Consider the following 24,097-nt stretch of genomic DNA (forward strand, 5'->3'; position numbering starts at 1 on the left):
CTTTTATGGTCACTTTTATGGTACATAATTGTTTCTCAATAAATGTTTTCTTCCTTCCCTCTCTCAACCAATGCTTCTGCACTGTCCTCAATAGACAGGACTTAAAACAGGATGGGAAGAGGCTTACTGTGACTACCCTTCTCTATTTTCCTCTTTTAATGACAACTTGGCATACATTCTAGTTGTTAAGGGCCTTTATTTCTACAAATTTGTCACTTTATTGCTAATAATGATAATGACAAGAATTGCAAACATTCAGTGTAGTACATGTAATTCTCACAACTCTGAGGGAGGCACTATTTTTATATCTACAATTTGCTGACGATAAAACTGAGGCAAAGAGTGGCTGAGGCATTTGTCTAAGAATGTCCAGATAATAAGGCATGGGTCCCAGGCAGACTGACCACAGAACTTGACTGAAACATTATACTACATGGACTTACCCTGGTGAAGTTCTCAGCCATTGGAGACATGCTGCCTAAGGTCAGATCCTGTCATTGCTATTTCCTATCTGTGATCTGTAGTCCCTAAACTCACTATTATTCAGATTGCTACTACTTCTGTCAAATGGGACTAGCATTTATAAGAATTCAGAGGCAGTATTTAAAGGGGTTTATTCAATGCCTGCTACAATGGAAATGAGTAAAAGCAAGCTGTTTCTGTTAATGGTTAGAAACAGCCAGTTTTATTTCTTCTCTTCCTCGAAGCTCTGTCTAAAGCATTTGTAAGTTTTTGTATTTTTAAGTGAATCTTCCTCCTGTCTCCGAGATTCCTCAGGAGCAGTTAACACTGATCGAAGGAGTGTACAACTGAAATCTGCTGTCATTCAGATGATGGACTTTCCCCCAAATCTACTTCTCCCCATTCATGACTTTTTTTCTAAAACAGTTTGCACAGCTCAATGTAACTACAACATATTTAAGTGAATTCAGATAATAAGCAGGGCATATGTTTTTAAAATGATTTGTAATCTTTTTGTGGAGATCCTTATTTTAACAGCTCAACCTTTTATGGAGAATCATTTGTTATTCACATTGAAACCCCTCTACAATGGAAGCAAGAGCTTTTACTGGTAAGGTACCTCCTTGCTGCCATAGCACATGCCTACCTTAGAAACAGTTTTAGTAAAATTTACTTTGAAAGAACACTGGATGTGTCAAAAGGAAAAATAATCACTAGGTCTATGAACCTAGAAAGTCTGAAGATTTTAGTAAATGTGACTGATGATATGAACTTAGGTGATTGCATAGAATATATATTTTATTGATAAATTAGAAGTTGAGAATAAATCCTTCTTTTTTTGCTAAAAATACCCTTAGGTCTTTAGTTTTTGTCCAGGTGTGCAAATAGAATTGCCAATTTAGGATAGTCTCCTTTTATCTATCCTTTATTAAAAAACCGAAAGCCAGTAGAGTCGAGGGCATAGTTTCTCTATGTGTAAATACCAAAGTGGAAAACAGCATGCTTCTATGCAGTCCCAAGCCTCTCTCAAATAAGTAATAAAAAAACCTGACTTTTTGTGCTTGCTTTTAGCAATATACTCAAAAGCAAACAAAAGAGAGCATGCATACATGCAATTATCTGTTGATGTTAAATCACGCAACATGCTCACTAAGGAAAGAGACATGCTAATGTGCATAAACAAATAGTGTTCATTGTACACCTACTGTATGTCACGCTGTCCTTGATAATTTTCAAGAGCTGTAAGTTTTAATCTTGACAACCTAGCATAAGTACTATTACTATTTTATTTAACAATTGTGATATCTGAAGAGTGGAGGGGCTTACAACACTTATCCAACACTTATAAGTTTATTTCCTTATATTTCAAATGAAAAATTAGTTTAGTTAGATCTTGGAGTACATATTATACTTCCTGGTTTAAACAGAAAGCATACAAATTCCATATTTATCCTCACAAACTAAGCCTTTATTATATTGTTAAAATGTTTTCACTTTTGAACACTAAGTTACAAGCAATGGAGATAAAAATGAACGTATTTTTTTCCTAAAGAAATGTAAATATCATCTAGCCTGCTAACCATAGTTTGAATAGGTTTATAAACTAAACATTTTTTAAAAACTTTATAAACTAAAAAGAAAATCAAACGTGTTGTAAGGTTCTAATGGAAAAGTAGATTTGCCCCACTCCTAACCCACGTCAAGAGGATTTACTCACATTTCCACTGAGTCATGACTAAGGTAAAATGTTCTGCTTTTTTTCCTGCTAAGGAAACTATTGTCCTATCCTGCTAAGCTTCTTTAGATTTTACTCTATGTCCTTAAATGTATGTGGAATTATACAGAAAGAAAACATTCTCATTCTCTCAAAACTTTTCTAAGAAATCATGAGCAACATATTTACACCATGATCTGCACCTGTCTTCAAAATACATCATGCATTTTAAAGTAGAGAACATATTTCTAACAAGCCTGCTATTACATTCCTTCTTGTCCTAGTAGCAGTTAAATATTTGATAGATGATTCCCTCACTCCCAAACTAAATTCAGTATTGACTTGATGACTCTTTTTTTTTTTTCCTTCCAATTTGAGAAACCTTCAAATTGAAATAGATATCTTTCTGGTTATATTTCAAAAGCCCATACAGGCATCTGTCTGTCTCTGTCTCTGTCTGTGTCTCTCTGACTCACACACATTTTAAATCTCTGATGTGCCATTCATATATATTAATGCATGAAAGAAATGCTCATAAAAATGGAAATGGGGCATCATTTTCCATGGAGCAAGCAGAATCATTTGTAAATAAGAACTTCACTTGGACTTAAAACGTTTGTGAATCCAAGTGTTTAGTTTCCAATGTTGATGAATCCTTTGACAGCTTTCTAATTATCATTGAGTTAGTGTATGGTACCCTTCAGGAACTACATTGAAGCCATAAGTTGATCTCTTTATATATCACCTCTAAAGCTTTTAGTTGAACTTGGGGTTTTTATTACCAGAAAGGAAAGGCTCTGTTACATGTTTAAATATCAACTGTCTCTACCTACCCAAATTTTGTTGTTTGACTGCATATTTTATGCTGCCTTTTTTTATGACAATAAACTCTGTACTCGTGTAAAGTGATGTTGCCACTGTATTTCCTTGATTTATTCGATGATGTTTCCATCTGGTTTCCATTACAATCCAGTCATTTTCATTTAAGTAATTAAAACATCAAACCTAGAAAATTGGGTAGAAAGCAGAGGTTAATTATAAAGTTATAAAGGAGAAAACTACTTACACTTAGAGACATTTCTCTTTTTTCTGTGCCCATAGAATTCCCATTGCTGTTAATGGGACTTACAAGGATCTATTGAGTGCCAAATAGACTTAAAGTGTTAGATCTTAGTAATGGAAAATGAAATTTAGGTACATACAATTCTGTTTAATGGAGTCAAATAAGTTTTTTCTTTTTTAAATTTGCCTGAATTTGACAAGGATTTTTTAAATCTCAGTATTGTATTACGGATTTATTAAAACATTTTTTAAAATGGAAGAAGACATTAAATCCACCTGCTTTACTTTTCTACTAAACTTGTTACTAAATTCAAATTATCTGGCTGAAATAATCTTTTATACATCCCTAGGCTTGTCAGATAACCTTTAAATACTACTTTTACTTTATATAGTTACACTATATAAAGTACTAATATAATAGTACTACTATATTATTACTTTATGGCCACAGCAGACTCCCATTATATTTCTAGTGTTTGATGTAAGTTTATTCATTCTCATTCAGTTGTTTTACTCAAGTTATGGTGCATCACAACTTGAAAATTGTGCTACTATATTTTCTTTTATTTTGGGAACAGTCTTTATTGAACTCTTATATTTCTGCTAAGATTCTAAGTCTGATGTATAAATACGAAACTTGTTGAATGTGTAGTTTCAGCCAGCAAGAGACATTCAGCTTCATATGAGGTGATACGATGTAGATATGTAAAACAATTAGAGCATAAAACAACCTGTTTATGCAGAATGAAAGGAAGTATAAAAGGTGGATGGATGGACATAGTATTTATGTCTACCTTTAATCGTAACTTTTAGACAACTGAAATAATGTTGGCAGTTGTCAAAAAAAAAAGGGCAACAGAGTTTACAAAGGCAATTTTCTAAATATTGGCTGTGGCTTAATGGCTTAATGTTTGGATGGATTGTGCTTTAAATGTTCTCACACAGGTGAGAACATTTATATAAGGTTCAATATGTTCAACCGATATTCTAATTTTCTTTATAAAGGATTTGTTTAGCTGGATGGATAGGAAATCAAATTGTTTGTTGGTAATTCTTTAATTAACTACTGCCTTTAGCTTCCTTTATTGTGTTTCTCTATAACTTAATTATTGTTTTCTGTTGTCACTTTCTCACTTTGGTTGTCTTAAAATGAAACTCAAACTTAGCGTGCTTTTCTTTCTCCTAGGATAACTTGACCAGTCATAAATTCCTGACATATTTTGATATGTTCAGCCTTCATTGCTTGGTTTGTGATTTTAGAAAGCTTAACAGTATTCTTTTAATCATTAACTTTTTATAAATTTGGTTCTGCTGTCAGAAGCAAAACCCAGGATGTTCTGCAACTTAGGTGAACTAAAATTTGCTTATACTTGTTTCTACGGGATTATTTTCTTCTACCTGATTCTAAGCTATTTTCTATGAAATTCGTTTTTTTCCTGATTTTTAAATTGATACATAATAATTGTATATACTGCTGGGTCAAATTAGGGTAATTAGCATATTCATCACCTTAAACCTCTATGAAATTGTTTTTAAAAGCACTAGTGGAAATAATACCATGACTAATAAGAGACATATATGACAATAACTACGTTTTGCATTTTAATGGACTGTGACTTCTAAATTTTATTGTAGTTATATTTTTATAATCATCATGTTTGCCAAGCACCATATTACAGTGCTGTATTTCATCATCTTATCTGATTGTCAGAGTAAGTGAAGGCATGGAATTGCACTCAGTGTTGCCAGCATCCTGCTTCCCACACTCTGTCATAACATTTCCCACACTCTACTTGCAGTCAAGTAATCACTGTCAGGGCAAAAATAATAACTTATCTAGTATTTAACCTCCAAAATGAAGCACACCAATTGCTATATAACCAGCTTCATTTAATGATCCTTGAATGAATCTTTACTAATGCTCCTGGGAACTTTCAACCTTGTGGGCAAATGAGCAGACTTTATCATATTAAATTAAAGTTCAAAACAAAAGGTCCATAGGCAATCATTCTTCTTGTTTGTTCTCAATTTCACTTATTTATTAAAAACCACTGTTTCAGCAAATACATTGCCTATTGTTTCTCAAACAAGGAACAGATGACAAAGGCATGTTGTTTGTGCCTCAAGTTCCTTGGTTTTGAAAGTTCCAATTCCAGGTTTTGATAGGGAGTGCAAGATACATATAGTAATCCTTATTCTTGAAAGAGAGAGTATATATCTGCTTGTGAGATATATTTATATATACAAATTTTAAATATATGCATATATATGTATGTACAAGTGATATCAGTAATTCATTTAACCTAGTTGTAATTCATTTTTTAAAGGAGATATGCTGTCCAGTGATGATGAGCATTTTTTCATGTGTCTGTTGGCTGCATAAATGTCTTCTTTTGAGAAGTGTCTGTTCATATCCTTCGCCCACTTGTTGATGGGGTTGTTTGTTTTTTTCTTGTAAATTTGTTTGAGTTCATTGTAGATTCTGGATATTAGCACTTTGTCAGATGAGTAGATTGCAAGAATTTTCTCCTATTCTGTAGATTGCCTGTTTACTCTGATGGTAGTTTCTTTTGCTGTGCAGAAGTCCATATTTTATTTCTATTTTCTTTGTTTTTAATAAATGTTCATGGATATTACATTATATTTAGTTATCATGTGTCTTTAGGGTCCTCTTAGCTGTGACAGTTTCTGACTTTCCTTATTGATGAGTATTGCTCAGGTATTTTGCAGGATGCCCCTCTGTTAGAATTTGTCTCGTGTTTTTCTCTACGTAAGATTAAGATAATTGGTTGTTGGGAGGAAATACCACAGAGGTAAAGTACCATTTTCATCTCATCCCATCAAAAGTACATGCTATCATGCTATCATATTGATATTGGCCTTGATCACCTCGCTGAGGTAGTGCATGTCAGGTTTCTCCACTGCTAAGTTAGTCTCCTCCTGTCACCGCTTTCCATACTGTACTCTTGGAAGCAAGTCCCTACATAGAGGCCACAGCTCAGGAGTGGAAAGTTACGCTCTACTTTCTTGAGATACAGTAGCTACATGCATTATTTAGAATTATTCTGTGTGGGTTGTTTTCCTCATCACCTCTTATTTATTTTGTTATTCAAGTTGTCATAGCTTTGGCCATTGGGAGCTATCCCAGTTGCTCCTGGGCTCCTTTGACACACTTTTTTTTTTTTTTTTAATTTTCATACTCCTTTTTTCATTTTTTAAATTTTTTGAATATGTCCTTACATTCTGCCACTACTGGTTGTTTCAAGTTGTTGCATATTTCCTGCCTCAGACCTAGAGTCAGTCATTTATTTAAGGAGCCCTAATTTCTTTTTATTAGAAAATGTTATTAGAAACCAGTATCAGGGTGCTAGGCATGTTTGTTGCTACTGTCTGCCATTTCTTCTAGGCCCTCTAGGCAGACAGAGCAAAAAATATATGTGCTTAATCATAACCCATGTATATACATATCTCTCTAAAATATCTCTATATGTAAACATCTGTATATTATGCTAAACATGAGTTCATACCAATGTCTACAACTCTAATCTATCACAACATAAGTCATTCTAGCTTCCTCTCCTTGCTTATCTGAAAAAGCTCACTCCTGGTTCTATCTGCTATCCATTTATTCAATTCCATTCCAGTACATTCATATAGCAGTATCAGAATTGTTAACCTGTACCCTGTGGAAAACAACTTTATCAACTCAAGTACACTGTTTTTGTGCACCTCCTTTTGCTTCTAGCATTATAGACTTGACTTATTTTCAAAGTTATTTAGGTCAGCACCTTTCTACCTCATTCTCTTCAGTGAGGTTTTTCATATATTTGTAATACAGATAGATTCTCTTGCCGTAGGAAGTTTTTCTAGGATCATCTAACCTGCTAAATTTTTTAAATGTCTATACATTAAGTTTTACTCTGTGCTGTAAAATTCCATGGGTTTTGACAAATATGTACTGTCATGTATCCACCATTACAACATCAATAAAACTTGGAATAATTTTGCTGTTATAAAAATCCTCTGTGCTCTACCTATTTACCCCTCTTCCTTCCTCTCGAGGCTCTGGAAACAACTGATCGTTTTACTGTTTCTGCAAGTTTTGCCTTTTCTGGAATAACATATAATTGTAATCATAAATATGTCAGCTCTCAATACTGGTTTCTTTAACTTAGCCATCAAAGGTGCATTTAAGATTATTGTGGATTGATAGGCAATTTCTTTTTATTGCTGAATAATATTTTATTATATAGATATACTACAGTTTGTTTATTCATTCACCTGTTGAACATCTTGGTTGCTTCCAGTTTTGGGAAATTATGAATAAAGCTGCTGTAAACTTGTGCAGGAAGGTTTTGGTGTGAACATAACTTTTAGAAACAACAGGGTTTATACCTAGGAGCAAGATTGTTTGATTTTATGGTAAGACTATGTGTAGTTTTAAGAGCCCACCAAACTGTTTTCTAAAATGGCTGTACCATTTTGTATTCCCGCCTATTGCTCTACATTCTCACTAGCATTTGGTATTGTCAGTATTTTTAGTTTCCACCCTTCTAATAGGTATAGTAGTGTCTAATAGGTGTGAGGTTTTATGATATTGAGCATCATTTAATATTTTTGCCATCTGTATATTTTCTTTGAAGTATCTGTCCAGATATGCATTTTATTAAATAAATGCATATTTATTTATTTAATTTATTTTTATTTTTATATTTAATATAAATATTTAATATAAATTTATTTAATATAAATATTTTATATTTATTTATTTAATATAAATATTTTATATTTATTTATTTAATATAAATATTTTATATTTATTTATTTAATATAAATATTTTATATTTATTTAATAAAATTTATTAAAATTTATGCATTTTAAATTGGGTCATTTGTTTCCTTATTGCTGAGTTTTAAAAGTCCTTTGTATATTTTGGATAAAAGTTTTTTGGCAGATATGTGTTTTGTAAATAAATTACCCAACTGTTTCTTGTCTGATTCTCTTAACAGTTTGTTTTACACAGCATAAGTCTTTTGTTTTTGTTTGTTTTGTTGTTGTTGTTGTTGTTTTTGAGATGGAGTTTTGCTCTTGTCACCCAGGCTGGAGTGCAATGGCATGATCTCGGCTCACTGCAACATCCGCCTCCTGGGTTCAAGCAATTCTCCTGCCTCAGTCTCCCTAGTAGCTGGTATTACAGGTGTGTGCCACCACGCCCTGCTAATTTTTTGTATGTTTAGTAGAGATAGGGTTTCACCAAGTTGGTCAGGCTAGTCTTGAACTCCTGACCTCAGGTGATCCACCCACCTCAGCCTCCCAAAGTGCCGGGATTACAGGCGTGAGCCACTGCACCCAGCCACAGCATAAGTTTTTAATAAAGTCCAATGTATCCTTCTTTCTTGGATAGATTGTTTTTGGTACTGTATCCGAAAACTTCTTGCCAAACTCAACATCACTTATATTTTCTCCTGTGTATCTTCTAGAAGTTTTTTAGAGTTGATTTAATATTTAGGTGTTTGATCTATTTCAAGTTATGCTTTATGAAAGGTGTAAGCTCTGTGTCTAGATTCTCTCTCTTACACATACACAAATGAACTTCCAGTCATTCCAAGATTTGCTGAAAGATACCTTTTCCCCATTGAATTGCCCTTGCTTTTTTGTCAAAGATCAGTTGACTATATTTATGTGGGTCTGATTCTGGGCTCTTCTATTTTTTTTTTTTTTTTCTCACCCTGTCTTATAGTGCTAATCTTCTATTCTGTTGATCAGTGTATCTTTTGTTTCACCAACACCAGGCTGTCTGGATTACTGTAGATTTTTAGTAAGTCTTGAAGTCAGGTTGTGACAGTCTTCCAACTTTATTCTTTAGTATTGTGTTAGCTATTCTGGGTCTTTTGCCTCTTCATGTAAATTTTAGGATTCGTTTGTCAATATCACTAATATTTTGTTAAGGGTTTTAGCTTTTTGTTTATGAGAGATATTTCCCTACAAATTTTTGTTGTTGTTTTGTTTTTGCTATGGTGGTGATAGCATTAGAAAAATAGCCTCATAGAATGAGATAGAAAGTATTCTTTCTGCTTTCCTTTGAATTTTAATTTCAATTATTTTTAAATCATCAGATATTTAATTGTATAATTTTTTGTAAATATGCTTGCTCTTTTGTAACATTTTACCTTGTTTATCTGTTTTCTCCTTTGAAACATTAATAATTATAAGTATTAGCTTATTGTCTGCATGTGTACAGGTCCTTTCTTGTTAAGCTTTGTATAAATATGTCTTTTGTAATTTTAGGTTGTACATTAATGTTTCACAGGATTTTATTTTTCAGAATTCCATATGATTTGGATTTATGAGATATCTTAAAAAGAGGAGTATTCTTTGCCTCTGTTAACGTTCCCATGGATGTTAGTAGTTCTGGATCACTTTTTATGTGTCTGTTTATATATGCATATATATAAATGGGATTTATTTTTTTGTGGAGTCAAAATGAATACAGTGGGCATACTTTTTCTCATCACTGGGTATACTTTTTCTCAAACAACTTATTTTTAAATTAGATATATGTTCTCCATGAGCTTCAGCTATACATGGAGTTCTCAACTCCAAATTTTAACTTAACTTGAGCCCAATGCTTTCTCTTGTTACGTTCTGACCCTTAGCTAGTTATGGGCACCGATTTCTTTTGCTACCATCTATGGGCAGTTATAACATAAATATCTTCTTTTCTTTTCATCTAATATGTGTTTAAAGTTGATATTGATTACAATTTATTCATAAATTTTATGTGCTTCCTATTTTATGTAGAGAAGATTCAGTTATTTAAATTCTTCAGTGCTAGAAAACAATCTCATTGCTCTCTAACTTGTGATTTATTAATGCTAATACATTGATCTGTCTCTATTACTAGGTAACTAGCTCCTATGGGCCATTCCCTTGTCTCATTCATGTATGGGCCATTCCCTTGTCTCATTCACGTATGTCCTACCTTAATTATCTGAAATAGCTATTTGTGAAGAATAAGTATTTAATACTAGATTAAATGTGTGACAAAATGATAAACCACATAATAAAACATATGTATCTTCTATATTAATTTTGAATATTTTTAATATTATGGGTTTCTCTCCACTTGAAACATAATCCACTTATTTTGCAAACCCACAGGCACATGTTAAAAACAATGAACTGGAGTTCTGAAATCAAGTAGTGCTTACTTATGACTATTTTAAGCTTTCAGGTTCATGCAGAAATAAAAAATTTCTGATCATCTGACTCACAGCCTCAATTAAATCACTATACTACTTTTGTCTCATAACACTTTCACAATTTGGTAGAGTTTTTTTTTTAAGTTTGACTTTAATCAGGGCTGAGGTAAACCTCACCTTAATCTCTTTTACATTACTTCCTTTCCCCATAAAGAACAGAAAGTAACATAATTTGATGGGAAGAAAAATACCTCTCCGAAGGAAAATGTGTTATATTTATGATGAATTGAAGACCATATATTAGATTGGACATTTCTAAAATATGAGCAAAATCTAGAATTTTTTTAAAAAGCTTGCATTTAACATGTGATCAACAGTTAATGGGTTGGTACATTTGCAAATAAACGTGGCCTTCGTCAAATAATTATCATGTAAGATTTTAGTTCCCCCCCACCATTCCTGTTATAATTTAAAAATGGCTTGATCACTCTTTATTGAATAGTCCTTCTGATACTGTTTCAGGAACATGTAGTTACATTCAGTTTTGGAAAATCTTTATTTGAGAGCAATATGATTGTTTTCTTAAGAACTCGAATAGGCCGGGTGTGGTGGCTCACGCCTGTAATCCCAGCACTTTGGGAGGCCATGGCGGGTGGATCATGAGGTCAGGAGATCGAGACCATCTTGGCTAACACGGTGAAACCCTGTCTCCACTAAAAATACAAAAAAATAGCCAGGTGTGGTGGCGGGTGCCTGTAGTCCCAGCTACTCGGGAGGCTGAGGCAGGAGAATGGTGTGAACCTGGGAGGCAGAGCTTGCAGTGAGCTGAGATCGTGCCACTGCACTCCAGCCTGGGCGACACAGTGAGACTCTGTCTCAAAAACAAAACAAAACAAAACCCCAAATATCCAGAGTTCAGTGTTGTGGCCAATGTAAAGTTGGGTACCAAATTGATATATAGCAAAAGGTAAGAAGACAAGGTTTTATTTTAAGATTCATAAAATGATAAAGAATCAGGAAGTAAAAATTTATTTAAGAATATAGCTTAAATACGTACATATCCTTTACTGCTTTATGTTCTTGTGGTTCCTTTTAGGATGATAAAGTCATTTTACACTTCCACCGTTTAATACTCATTCACTCATTTATTCATTATTCATTTGTTCTTTATCAATTTCATGCTCCCTTTCCAGTGTTACACTGGAGATAAATTCCTTTGTTTGCTGACAGTGCTTACTTAAGAGGACCTGACTACATTGCTGTTAGGCTTTCTATGCCTACTATATGATGGGAGTATGTTGCCTCTCTGTCTTCTTCATTCTTTGCTTCACTAAAATGCAAGCTCTTTAGCATTTAGTTTGACCGGTGCTCTTTATTTTTTGGTGGGAAGCCTTTAACATTTCTTGCACAATTATTTATAAAGTGAGCTGAAATGGTATCTTTATCTTAATAGAGGTTTAATATTAAAACTGAGTTCTGTTTGTTCGAGAATCTCATTTTGAATAAGATGCAAATTGATCTTATTCCTTTGTAATATTTGTCTAGCTAATCAATATAGCCATTTGAAGGAAAATTCTACTTATATTGTATATCTAGTTACTTGTATCTATTACTGTATTAATCTATGTTTCTATACACAAATAACATTGCTGGGATATACACAGAAATTGCTATGAAAAATAGGAACTGTTTCAGATGGGAGGGAGGGTTACTATTTTATACGTATGAGGATGTTTATTATGTACATATTATAGTATTTTAAAAGAAAACTAGTTAATATTCATGGATTTCATATTAATTGTGGTCTCATAAATACAGATTTTCTATTTCTGCATTATTTTATATTCTTGTTTTAAACCATGAAAAATGTATTGTCTGATTATGTATTTTATAAGTAATGTTCTTATTAATAGTTCTCATATAAGAAGTATTTTCATGATAAAACAACATGTTTAAAGTTAGTACTTTTTGGAATAAGTATACTTAATAGAAAAAAAAGATATATAGACGAGTTTATTAGTAAGACTGTTTGTAGGACAATGATCTCTCTTTTTTTTTTTTTTTTTTTTTTTTTTGAGACAGAGTATCAATCTGTCACCCAGGCTGGAATACAGTGGCACGATCTTGGCTCACTGCAGCCTCCTCCTAGGTTCAAGCGATTCTCATCCCTCAGCCTCCCAAGTAGCTGGGATTACAGGTGCACACCACCACACCCAGCTAATTTTTGTATTTTTTGTAGAGACAGGGTTTCATCATGTTGGCCCCACTGGTCTCAAACTTCTGACCTCAGTGATCCACCTGCCTCAGCCTCCCAAAGTGCTGGGATTACCAGCATGAGCCACCGTGCCCAGCCTGATCTTTCAATCAAGTGCCCTATATACCTAGAGTCCTTCAAGGTAGCAAATGGATGGAAAAATATAATTTTAGAAAACACGGCAAACAAATCCTCCCTTTACACAAAAAGCAGCTGCAAAGGCCAATTGCAACATTGAGTGTGTGTATGCCGAACAATTTCTTCTGGGCATCATATAGCATATGTCAATAAAACCCTATGGCGGGAAGAGTGAGCTATGTAGCATGAGCATGACATAAAGCATTGCCAGATGGTACCTGCAAAAACTAGTTAAAATATGTTTAAAACTAGTTGCTTCAGCAGTGGTTACAATAAACATGGGACTGAGGGGATCTCAGTGAGCATAAGTCAGATAAACCAGTATCACAGACTATTAGTTTGCTCCAGTACAAATACCAGATCCTACAGGACATGTTGTTTAATGTTATGGTAGCTTATCATTGTGTTAGAATTCTCCAGAGAAACAGAACCAAAAGTGAGGGTGTATGTGTGTGTGTGTGTGTGTCCACAATTCCCTCTATTTTAGTTTAATTTTTTTTTTATTTCAGTAGCTTTTGGGGCATAAGTTGTTTTTGATGACATGGTTGGATTCCATAGTGTTGAATTCTGAGATTTTAGTACACCTGTCACTGAGTGGTGTACACTGTACCCAGTATGTAGTCTTTTTATCCCTTTTGCTCAGGTGAGGTCAGTCTTTTGTTCTGTTCATGCCTATAACTGATTCGATGAGGCCAGTCCACATCGTGGAGGGCAGTCTGTGTGCACAAATTTTACTGATTACTGCTGCAGAAATATCCAGGATAATGTTAACCACATATCTGCATGCCATGACGCAGGAAAGTTGACACACACAATTAACCATCCATTTTGGTTTTGCATGAACAAAATGGATAAATCTAATGGACATATGATGTGGGTCACCACCTTTGCATTTTTCAAGTCTTTGATGTTGATACTAACTTCTGCAGTTCATCCTAAAATTCATTCTTGCATAGGATTTTTCCTGGCTTCCACAATGTTCCTTACCCCACAGGTTTGAGAACCAGTACGGAGGGCTCTTCTACTTGCCAATTATATCATTCTTATATAGGTATTTAAGAAATATTTACATTTTTAAGGGAAATAGCAGCCAGATAAGTGAACAGATCAGAAACACTGTGCAATGGATTTGGAATAAATTTATCTCCTGGTCTCCATAGCCCTCATTCTAACTGGAGGTTCATGACAGTATTACAGGTACTCTATCTTCAGTGTTTAAACCCTATTTATAACAGTCTTTTACATTTCTGGGCATTCACCTTTCCCCAGTGAATAGTTATCGTGGCAAAATAGTGCAAGGACTCTTTAGGGAAGGGAAAATAGTTATTACATATATAGTTAATAGTGTTGGTCTTCCTCAGTAAAACCAGCCTTCCATTCAATCATTGTACTCTGGATTCTGTGAACTAATTTGATTGTCAAAATGAGTGAGAAACAATCTTCCATTGCAATGAACGATGTTGGCCTTCTGCTTACCATCATTCTATTTTCCACCAGTTTTGTAATTGAACAACATCCTTGTTTGTTATATCTACATCTTGCCCCTAGGAACACCATTTCCCAGTTGTTGCCAAAAATGCCTGTGGGTCAAGGCACCACGTGTAAAATTATGAATTTTACATCTTTTATATCCACCTTCTGTTTAAGTACCATCACCTGGCTTCTTACATTCCAGAATTCCACTGCAGAGCCCAATAATGTCCCACCTTTAACCAGGACTAAAAAACATAGCCACGTTTGAGCTCTTCAAAATTACCATTTCTCCTTTCACCAATGTACTTTTTCACTGTGTTAGGATTGTGTCCTCTAGACTCTCCTAGTCACATAACTTTCAGGCGGTGAGTTCTCAGATCTTATCTGGTAAATTCATTCTAGTTTTACTACCATCCTCAGCCTCTGTCCCTCCTCAATACTTTGCCAAAAATGTTCCAGTATCTTTACTTCATTTCCTGTAGGCCATTATTGTGTGCAAACTTCAAGGAGTGATTCTAACATACATATTGGGCCAGGGCCAGGTGTTCTTACACAGATACTCAATTAAGATCATGAGTAAATGCTGGGTATCAATAAATTATCTTTATATGAGTCTTTACATTGCTCCCCCACCTTAGTCCCATAAACTGAATTGACTGCTACATATGTAATCTTGTTTCCTGCTATAAATACTGGCTAGGCACTACATTTCCTGTGATGTATAATCTGTTTCCTCCTGATGCAGAATTATACTTCCCCATTCGAACTATACTGAAACTTCACCCCGGTTATTGGCCTGAATGCATAGAGGGGCTGTAGGAAGGGATGTTGAGGAAAATGACATTAACTTGTAAGAAATCCATCTCAGATAATATCTATGTATGCCCTCCAGGCAAGGGGAGGAGAAACTTTTCTCAAAAACATTGGAGGGTGCTGCTTTTGACAGCCAGGAGGATTCAGAAGAATTTAGGGGTTCAAAATTCTTACGCTTATCCACTCAAGTGTCCATCCCTAGGATGTAGTTTCTCACATACTTTGTTTCGTATTTTCAATTACAGCCATTGCTTTGTCATAAATGTATTAAGGCTAGATGGTGTTTACAGTCCTACCACCTTCATAATTAAAATCTAGGTCTAATTTTTAACCCAGTCGGCCTTTTAATTATAGGAGATAAGAATATCTTCAAACCCTGCCATTGAGGCCCTTAGGCTTTTATAGCTTGCCTTAGATTGGAGATGGATGCCCCAAGACTTATCACTTTTTTTTTCCTCAAAGCTTCTAATTCAGTTAATAAAAGCTAGATCTCATTATAGTTCCATTGTCCCTGAAATATTAAAGGGCTACATATACATATTTCACCTTCCTCCTACATTTTATTCTAATTAACCTGAGGTGAAAATTCCTAGTACTTATGACGCATTTACATGCCGTGGATTATCACCACCTCAGCTACCACCAGAAATGGAATCTCTTGTTACTTTCATACCAGTGAGTAATCCAGCCCCCAAATTCTATTCTTAGAGTCAGCTTTCTGCTGCTATGCCTGATTTCAAATGCTTTAACCTAGTTTTCCCAGAAATTAGAATAGAAATTATGTGCTACTACTGTTATTTGAGACCATACTCCCATGTAATAGGAGTGAGGGAAGGAAAAATGAGGAAAATAATAAAAAGATGCATTATTGATTCAGGGGTACAAAAGATAGTTTGATCTTCCACTTTCTTCTTAAAAGCCAAATAAACTAGGTCTTAAGACAGTTGGTCCAAATAAAGAAAAGCGAGAAATTTCTCCACCGGCTTCCCTAGCTCATTTGTCAAAGTTGTGCCTCTTGGGAAATGAACTCCCCACACTTCTACATTGCACATAATTGCTGTCTGAACAAGATTTCACAGCATCCCCATCTGGATGTCACATGGAAGTTCCAGAGAGAAGACGAGAGATGTGTTGCACAGGTTTAAGACAAATCATTATCAGGTTAGGTCAGCATAAAGTCAGCCACAGTTCACACAAAGGTCGTTGTCACAGTGACAGCTGGGACAAAAAACAAGGCCAGGGAAACCTGAAGTGATACAGGAAATGTGTCTGATATCTATGGGCTGGGCTATGATGATAAGAATAACTAAGAGACTTTATGTTAAGAGCCAAACTTAAGGAATTAGCTTGGTTGCAGAAACAGAAATCAATTTCACACTGACTTACAGAAAAAGGGAAATTTATTGACCCTACAAACAAATTTTATGATAATACTGGCTTCAGAAGAGCCATGATTCAGTAACTCAGTGGGGTCATCAAAGATTCAATTTCCTTTTTTTTGATCTCTACTTGCTTTTCAGAGTGTTGGCTTCAGTCTAAAGTTGATGTCACACCTGATCTGAAGATAACACGTGACCTGAGTCTACATACTTGCTCCCCATTCATCAAGAATGAGAAAGCGTTTTTTTGTTTGTTTGTTTGTTTTGCCAGAGTTTCCAATGAAAGTGTAGAGATTCAGGATATGCCTACTCCTTAGTAGGACTAGGAGCCTGGATGTAATGATTGGCTTAACCTAGGTCATATGATTTTTCCCTTTGGTATGTGAGTAGCATTATCCCTGGGAAAATATATCATTAACTCCCAACTAGGGCTGTTGCAAAAAAGAAGTATCCACATGAAGATGGAGGAAGGAAAACAAGAGTGATTATCCCAATCAGTAAGTTGTTGCTAGTTGATAAAAATCAACTACATTTAAAAATAAAAAACATCATAGAATGTGGATTTCATCAAATAATTAAGGTGTTAATGGGAGATAATTTTTTAAGTCTTATAATGTTTTAAAGGTTAGGAAGCCTTGGTGTGTAAGATGCACTGCTTTGGTCTCAATTTTTTAAAGCTCCAAAAAGTGTTTAGAAAATGGCTTCCATTTTGGGGAAAATATAAAAAATGAGAAACTCATAAATATTAATGAAACACTTTTTAAGTGAACATTTTCTACAGATCATGGAGGAGGTAATTAAATATAACAAAATAATTGCTTCCATCTCTTGCCCTTATGTTTGAACTTTCTCTGATTTTGAGACATATGAACAATTCTTATAATTTTTGCTCTACATCTTGTTTTCTTGTATTCTTCACCCTTCACCCCACCACAGAAATCTTAGGCCCCCCATCCTGACGTTGCATCAGATATAGTGTTTCTCGTTGCACTGTAATATTAACTTATTTAGATAACTCTACTGTTTTATGTATATTTCAAATAGCTCTTAAAATTTGACTGCCGTATCTTGCTCTTTGCAATTATCTTTTTATTGTCATAAAATTTGTCTCTACTCAATCTTTTTTGCCCTTATACCTACTGTTGAGATCAGATCTAATATAATACTACCTATTTATTGGGTTAGGCTAATAACTCTCCTTTCTCTTATCTTTTTAACAATGCCCCTAGAGTTACTGCCATTGGATTACAGAAATTAAGTGAATAAACTTCTTACAGTTTTGGCTAAATATTGCATCCTAACCTTGAAATTTAACCTTTGGGAAAAAAGGTTTTGCAGAATATTGTGTCATCAGATACATAAGCCAATCACTAAAGAGTTGAGGCTAAAAGTGTGCAGCTATTTGACTTTTAATTTATCTCTACATTTTACATTTATTATCCTTTGTCTCACATTTTTAAAATGTTCATCACCTGCCATTTATTTGCCAAAGATTCAGTAAGACTTATTCTTTTTCAGGCATGTTGTTTGATATTGGGAATGGAGTACAGTGAGGCCAAATTTTGGGAGAAAAGAGTGGCAGCAATAAGGAATACACATCCCTTCCTAGAATATCCCAATCTATTGAGGGAAGATAGTCATATTTTTAAAAAATTGAGATACAGTGAAAGTCGTGTTGATAGAGAATGGCAGTGCAGTTAATAAGTATAGTAATAGAACAAAAACTGTGCTTTAGGAGGATAGCCTCATGTTCACAAGGAAGGTGACTTTGAATAGGGCCCTGAATGATGAGCAGGCCCCATAAGGCAAATAAATAGTAACACATTTTATAATCAACAATAAAAATCTTGACTACTTTTCATGTTCTGAGCTTTCTCCTTTTTCCTCTGTCTTCATTTTTACCTTTCTTCTTCATCTATCTCCCTTCTTCATAAAGTCAAGAAGAAAAAAATCTTGCTAGCAGGATATTCCTGCAACAAAGAAACTCATAGATAACTTCTAGACAAATGAAGTTCCCTACTGATCTGCTCCCTATAAGGCTGTCTTTTTTTATTCATTCTATCTAAAAATAGATATATTCACTGTCAGGGGTGGCTGATTTAACAAAATAAGCTTAGTAGGTACCATTACTTGAATCTCTTTATGATTTTTTTTTTTTTAGGTTCATACACATTATAGGAAAAGTCTCTTGGAAGATGAACTATTCACAACAGTGCTAACTTCAAGTATTTTAGTCCTTAGAACCAAGAATCAGAACGAAAATCTAACTTGACCTTTTACTACCTACATGCCATGGTATATATATATATTTATCTCCAGAGCACATGTTAAGTATAACTAGAAAAGCATTTGGATATCTAAAATTTACCATTATGTTCCAAAGTACCTTACTGAAAACTAAATGAGAGAGTATCTGTATAGTTGAACTACTCATTCTACTGAATACGCCTCTTGTACATATAGGAATACATGATAAAGGAATGTGTCAACTTTTCAGTTCTTCCAAGTTATTTTTTATAAAAAGATCATTTCTTTTGTGGTATTTTGGGGCTCTTAGGATTAAAAACCTCATTTTTCTAAGGCATTTTCTGATCTTCACAAGCAAATAGAACTCTATGCATGGCTTCCAAAATCAGGATTTTAATATATATAATCATTATTCATTCTGTCATTTGCATTATAAAAATGATAATGTGTCAGCATATATTCATAGTTCTTCGCATAATGTTGCACTTCAATTACAGCATATTTTAAGTTTCAATGGAACTACTTGAGTTTTTGCTTTAATTCTATCGTTAAAATCCCTTGATATTTTAGGCATGAGTTGAAGTAAAACAAAATTTGTGCTTTTAGAGCTTAGATGTCTGTTACTGCATTAGAGGGTCTCTGTATTGTGTCAGATAGTTCCCAGTTTTTCCTCTGATCAAGCTGTTCTCCCAGAAGCCAGTGTCGATGCAGGAGGGTTGGGGGAGCAGTGGTCTGGAGACCTGCAATAAGGAAAGAATATGTTTCCCTTTGCAAAAAGAGTGTGCCTCAGTAAGATCCAGGCAAAAAGTCACAGCCAGCCTCAGAAGTGGATCCCTATTGGGGACTGATAAGCAGCTATTGAACCCTGCACTCTTTCTGTAAGTTTATTTTGCAGCTACTTTGAAGAGGGAGTTTATTTTTTAATTAATTCAACGCAATTTAACATATAACCTCTTACATGCCACTCACTAAGCTAGATGTTTTCAGCCATATGTAGTGCTTTGTGCATCTCTCAATTATGCTTACTGTAACATGATTAATTGTCCACACATTTTTACCCATTCATTAAATAAGCAAGTATTGAGTACCACCTATTTTCTAGGTATTTTGCCAAGTGCTGAGAATGAGCAAGACGTAAAATTGCTTGTGTTTAAGCTGCTTGCAATGTAGTGAAGAAGAAAAACACAAAACCTTATTATCTTAGAAGGTGCAAGATAATGATTTAGTATGCATGGCAGATTTAAGTACCCCTCTGTAAACAGTATCCAGGTTGGGAAAGTGAAGGATGACTTTCCCAAGTGGGAAAGGATCCAAAAGCCTTCCTTAAGTTCTAACATATTGTAGTTTTTATATCATTTAATTTGTATCATTTTAAATTTTACAGTAATAGTTCTTTGGTTATTTACAAATGTCAATAACCATCTTTTTAAAAAAATTTCAGGTATGTATAGATTTGTGTGTGTGCTCTTTGTTTCTGATTTTTAACTTATTTTAATTATGGTCAGAGAACATGGTCTATTGGATTTCAATTTTTGGAACTGTATTAAGGTTTGCTTTTTAGCATAAATCTGGTTGACATTAAGAAGTGCTCTATTTATGTGTGAAAATAATATATGTAGGTACTCTAATTTCTCCCCTCTTAAATTATCTTGATTACTTTACAATCTAGCATCCTCCTCCAATTTTACTAGAACACACCTTGTCATGGTCACCCATGAGCTCTGTGTTGCAAATGCAACGTGCAATTCTCAGTCTTCAACTTGCATTTCTTAACTGCCACCTTGAACACAGTAGAACACTTCTTTTCGAATCACTGTTTTTGGTTGGCTTCTGGGACCCCACTCTCTGACTTCCTACATATTTCATTAACAGCTCCATTTTACTTCTTCTTGATTTTTATCTTCATGTCACCAGTATCTAAAAGTTGGACTACCCAAGGCTTTAGTCTTCTTTTCTTTTAAATCTCTTTTCCTTTCATCACCCTTTGGTGACCTCATGTGATCTCAATGTTTATAATACCACCTATATCCTAATAACTTTCAAATTTATGCTTCCAGGCATATTTTCCCCTTAATCTCAGATTTATTTACCTCTCTATTAGTTTTATTCAAATGCCTAATGGGCATCTTACAACTGACACTTCCACATGGATCTCCTAGTAATCCCATCCAAGCCACTATCTTGGTAATCGACTTTAACTGAAAAATGGTAACCTCTTACATAGATCCAAAACTATACAGTTGTACTTTATCAATTTCTTTTAACATACCACATTAAATCTGCTCACAAATTCTTTTTACCTTCAGACATATCCATATTCTAGCTACCTCTCAACACCTCTCCACTACTTCTCTGGTCATATTCATCTCTTTTCTAGACTTTTACAATAGCCCTTTTTATTGTTTTTCTGATTCTCATTTTAACTTCCTTCAGTCCCGTCTCTACATCTGGCCAAACTGGATCTTGTCTGCTTTCTACTCAAAAAAAAACCCCACTGGCTTTCCATTTCATTTGAAGTAAAAGCTAATGTCTCCAGTTTCTAAAATAACCTACTCAAATTTAGATTATGTGTCTCCTCATTACCCTGACGTACTCTCCTCTGTGTCTCTCTCATTCAATCCACTGGAAAAAAAAAAAAAGCTGGATTTTTTGCTGTTTTTAAGCAATCTATGTATGCTCTCTTCTTAGACTTTGCTCTTCATGTGGCCTATTCTTGAAATACTCTTAGCCCAGTTAAACACATGCCTGACTCCTTTTTTTCCTTCAGGTCTTCACTCAAATGTTGCCTTAGTAAGAATTTACCTCATTCCCAGAGTAAAAAAATCACAACTTCACAACTTCTTCCCAGGTATATCTTACATCCTTTTGCTGTCTTTTCTCCTTAGCACTTACTGCTATATTACATGATGTATTTTATTAATCTTATTTAATTTTTGTACTCTCTATTATAATTAAAACTTCATATGGATAAAGAAATGTGTGTGCATTTTATTTGTACTCCTGTATTTTAAGTGCCAGCCTTAGTGATGGCATATAGTAGATACTCAAAAAATGTTTACGGAAATAATGAGTAAATGTCGAGTTGTCAGCTGCACACTGGATACCTTACTACTCCTCAAATAGGTGGACTGAGACAGATTATTATAAGCAGATATCTACTATAGGTTGTTAAGGAATTTTGTAGTGATTGACATCTGTGAAAGAGAAGGGAACAAAGCAAGAATGGGCAAATAGGAAAGATGAGCTGCAATGCAATCTCAACAAAGGCTTCAGCCAACATCACTGGAAGGTTTTCTGTCTGGTGACTAACAGGCTAGGCCTTTCTCCTCTATATTTACCAGTTGTTGGGCTCATTTAAAAGAAAAGACTAAAGCCTTGAGTAGTCCAACTTTTAGATACTCTGACATGAAGATAAAAATCAAGAAAAAGTAAAATGGAGCTGTTAATGAAATATGTAGGAATACATATTTAGTGAGACATTGGTGAAGAAGCATGGACAGCTTAGGGCAATTTGCAGATTGGGATGAGAGCTGGGGCTAGCAGTCCAGCAGCACTCCCAGCAGCTTGGAAAAAAAGAATCTTTTAATCCTGAAAAAGGATTTTTCAGTTGTCTATTGTACTTACCAAGCATGCTATGGGCTTAAGGCTGTTTCTACTTCCTAGAAGGCTCTTCCTCTAGAGAACTGCACAATTAGCTTCTGTACCTCCTTCAAATTCTTATTCAGATGTTGCTTTCTTGAAATGACTACACTTTTTTTATTTTAAATTAAAATATCACCATCCAACAGCCACAAACCCACAGCTTCTAATATCTTCTAATATAGCATATTATTTGCTTAATTACATGTTAGCTGCTCATTGTCTCCAACTAGAAGATATGTTCCACGAAGACAGTAATTTTTGTTGATTTGTTCAATAACATAATTGACAAATACTTAGAACACTACACATAGTATTTCAAATATTTTGGGAATGAATGAATTTCAAACTTTTTACTGACCTGACATTGTGATACATTGAATACTAAAAATTCCAGACAGTGATGATAGCCCTTTTAATTTGACTACTGTACAGGGAAAAATGAAGCAGAGCCTGACTGCCTAGAACAAACCTCCACTGCAGCCCTCTGACAAAATATTCCAAGGCCATCTTTTATAACAACTAGGAAGGAGATAAATCCTGCCTATTAGGATATCTAACAAGTTCTAGGTACTAACCTGGTTCTTTAAGGGTTAAAACAGATCTAACATTTCTTCATTTTGAGTATGATTGTACTACCATATTGTCTCAGGACCAAGGAGACTTGGGTAGGCTAACAGCCTATGTAAGACTGACATCAAGCTATATCCACCTTCAGCTTTTGCCCTGAGTTAGTGCAGGGAAGATGCAATGGAACAGAATGCCACCAGAGGACACTGTGGCACCTCTTTGTGATTTTCAGTTTTCATATATGGGATTGCAAGAAAAGCTTGAGACAAAAGCTTTAAAAAAAAAAAACAGCAATGTTTTGCTGATGTAGTTAATGGCTTTCATTCATTTTGAAAATGCATAGGATGATAAAGAATGTTATAAATTGTAACTTGGATAAAAAATGACAAAGCTATTAACAGAAATTTCACAGAAAAATATACACAAATATCTTTAAATATTATGAAAACATGCTCAAACTACCTTATATTTTTTAAATGCTAATTAAAATAGCATTGATATAAAACTTTTCACCTGTAAGATTTGCAAAATTGTAGAAGTTGGCCCACCAAGCAATCTTGTAGATTGTTGGTAGAAGCACAAATTAGTTTGATTCTTAAGGAAGGAAATTGGGCACTATATCTGATAGTTACAGATTCATTTGCTCCTTGACCTTCCTACACATACTTATAGAAATCTATTCTACAGATGTACATCTTATATACAAATTGATGCATACATAGTAATTTATTATAAACTCTTTAATAGGTAAAGGGGTTTTTTAAATCGTTTTGGGGAGAGTGCTGGTTAAATTATGGTATATCAGAAAAATAGAAAAATATAAAGCTGAAAATAATGAAGATGATGAAGATGCTTTTTATTTACTGATATAATGCTCCCCTAACTTTAAGTGAAAAAAGTAAGGCCCATAATATTGGTAAATCACTGAATTTTTTTAAAGAAGGTGGAGAATAAGAATATATGTATGCTCCTATTCATTTGTATTTCCAGAAGGAAATTTTGCAAGGACACACAGATGCCAATCAATGTGGTTTTGGTGAGGGTGGGAAATGGGAAGGATGGAGGCAAGTGTGAGAGTAATACTTTGTCCTGTGTACTATTTCCTGTGGCTTAGATTCATGATTCACAGAAATTCATTACCTA

Source organism: Pongo pygmaeus, chromosome 13 (assembly GCF_028885625.2).
Source record: "Pongo pygmaeus isolate AG05252 chromosome 13, NHGRI_mPonPyg2-v2.0_pri, whole genome shotgun sequence".
Classification (NCBI taxonomy): domain Eukaryota; kingdom Metazoa; phylum Chordata; class Mammalia; order Primates; family Hominidae; genus Pongo; species Pongo pygmaeus.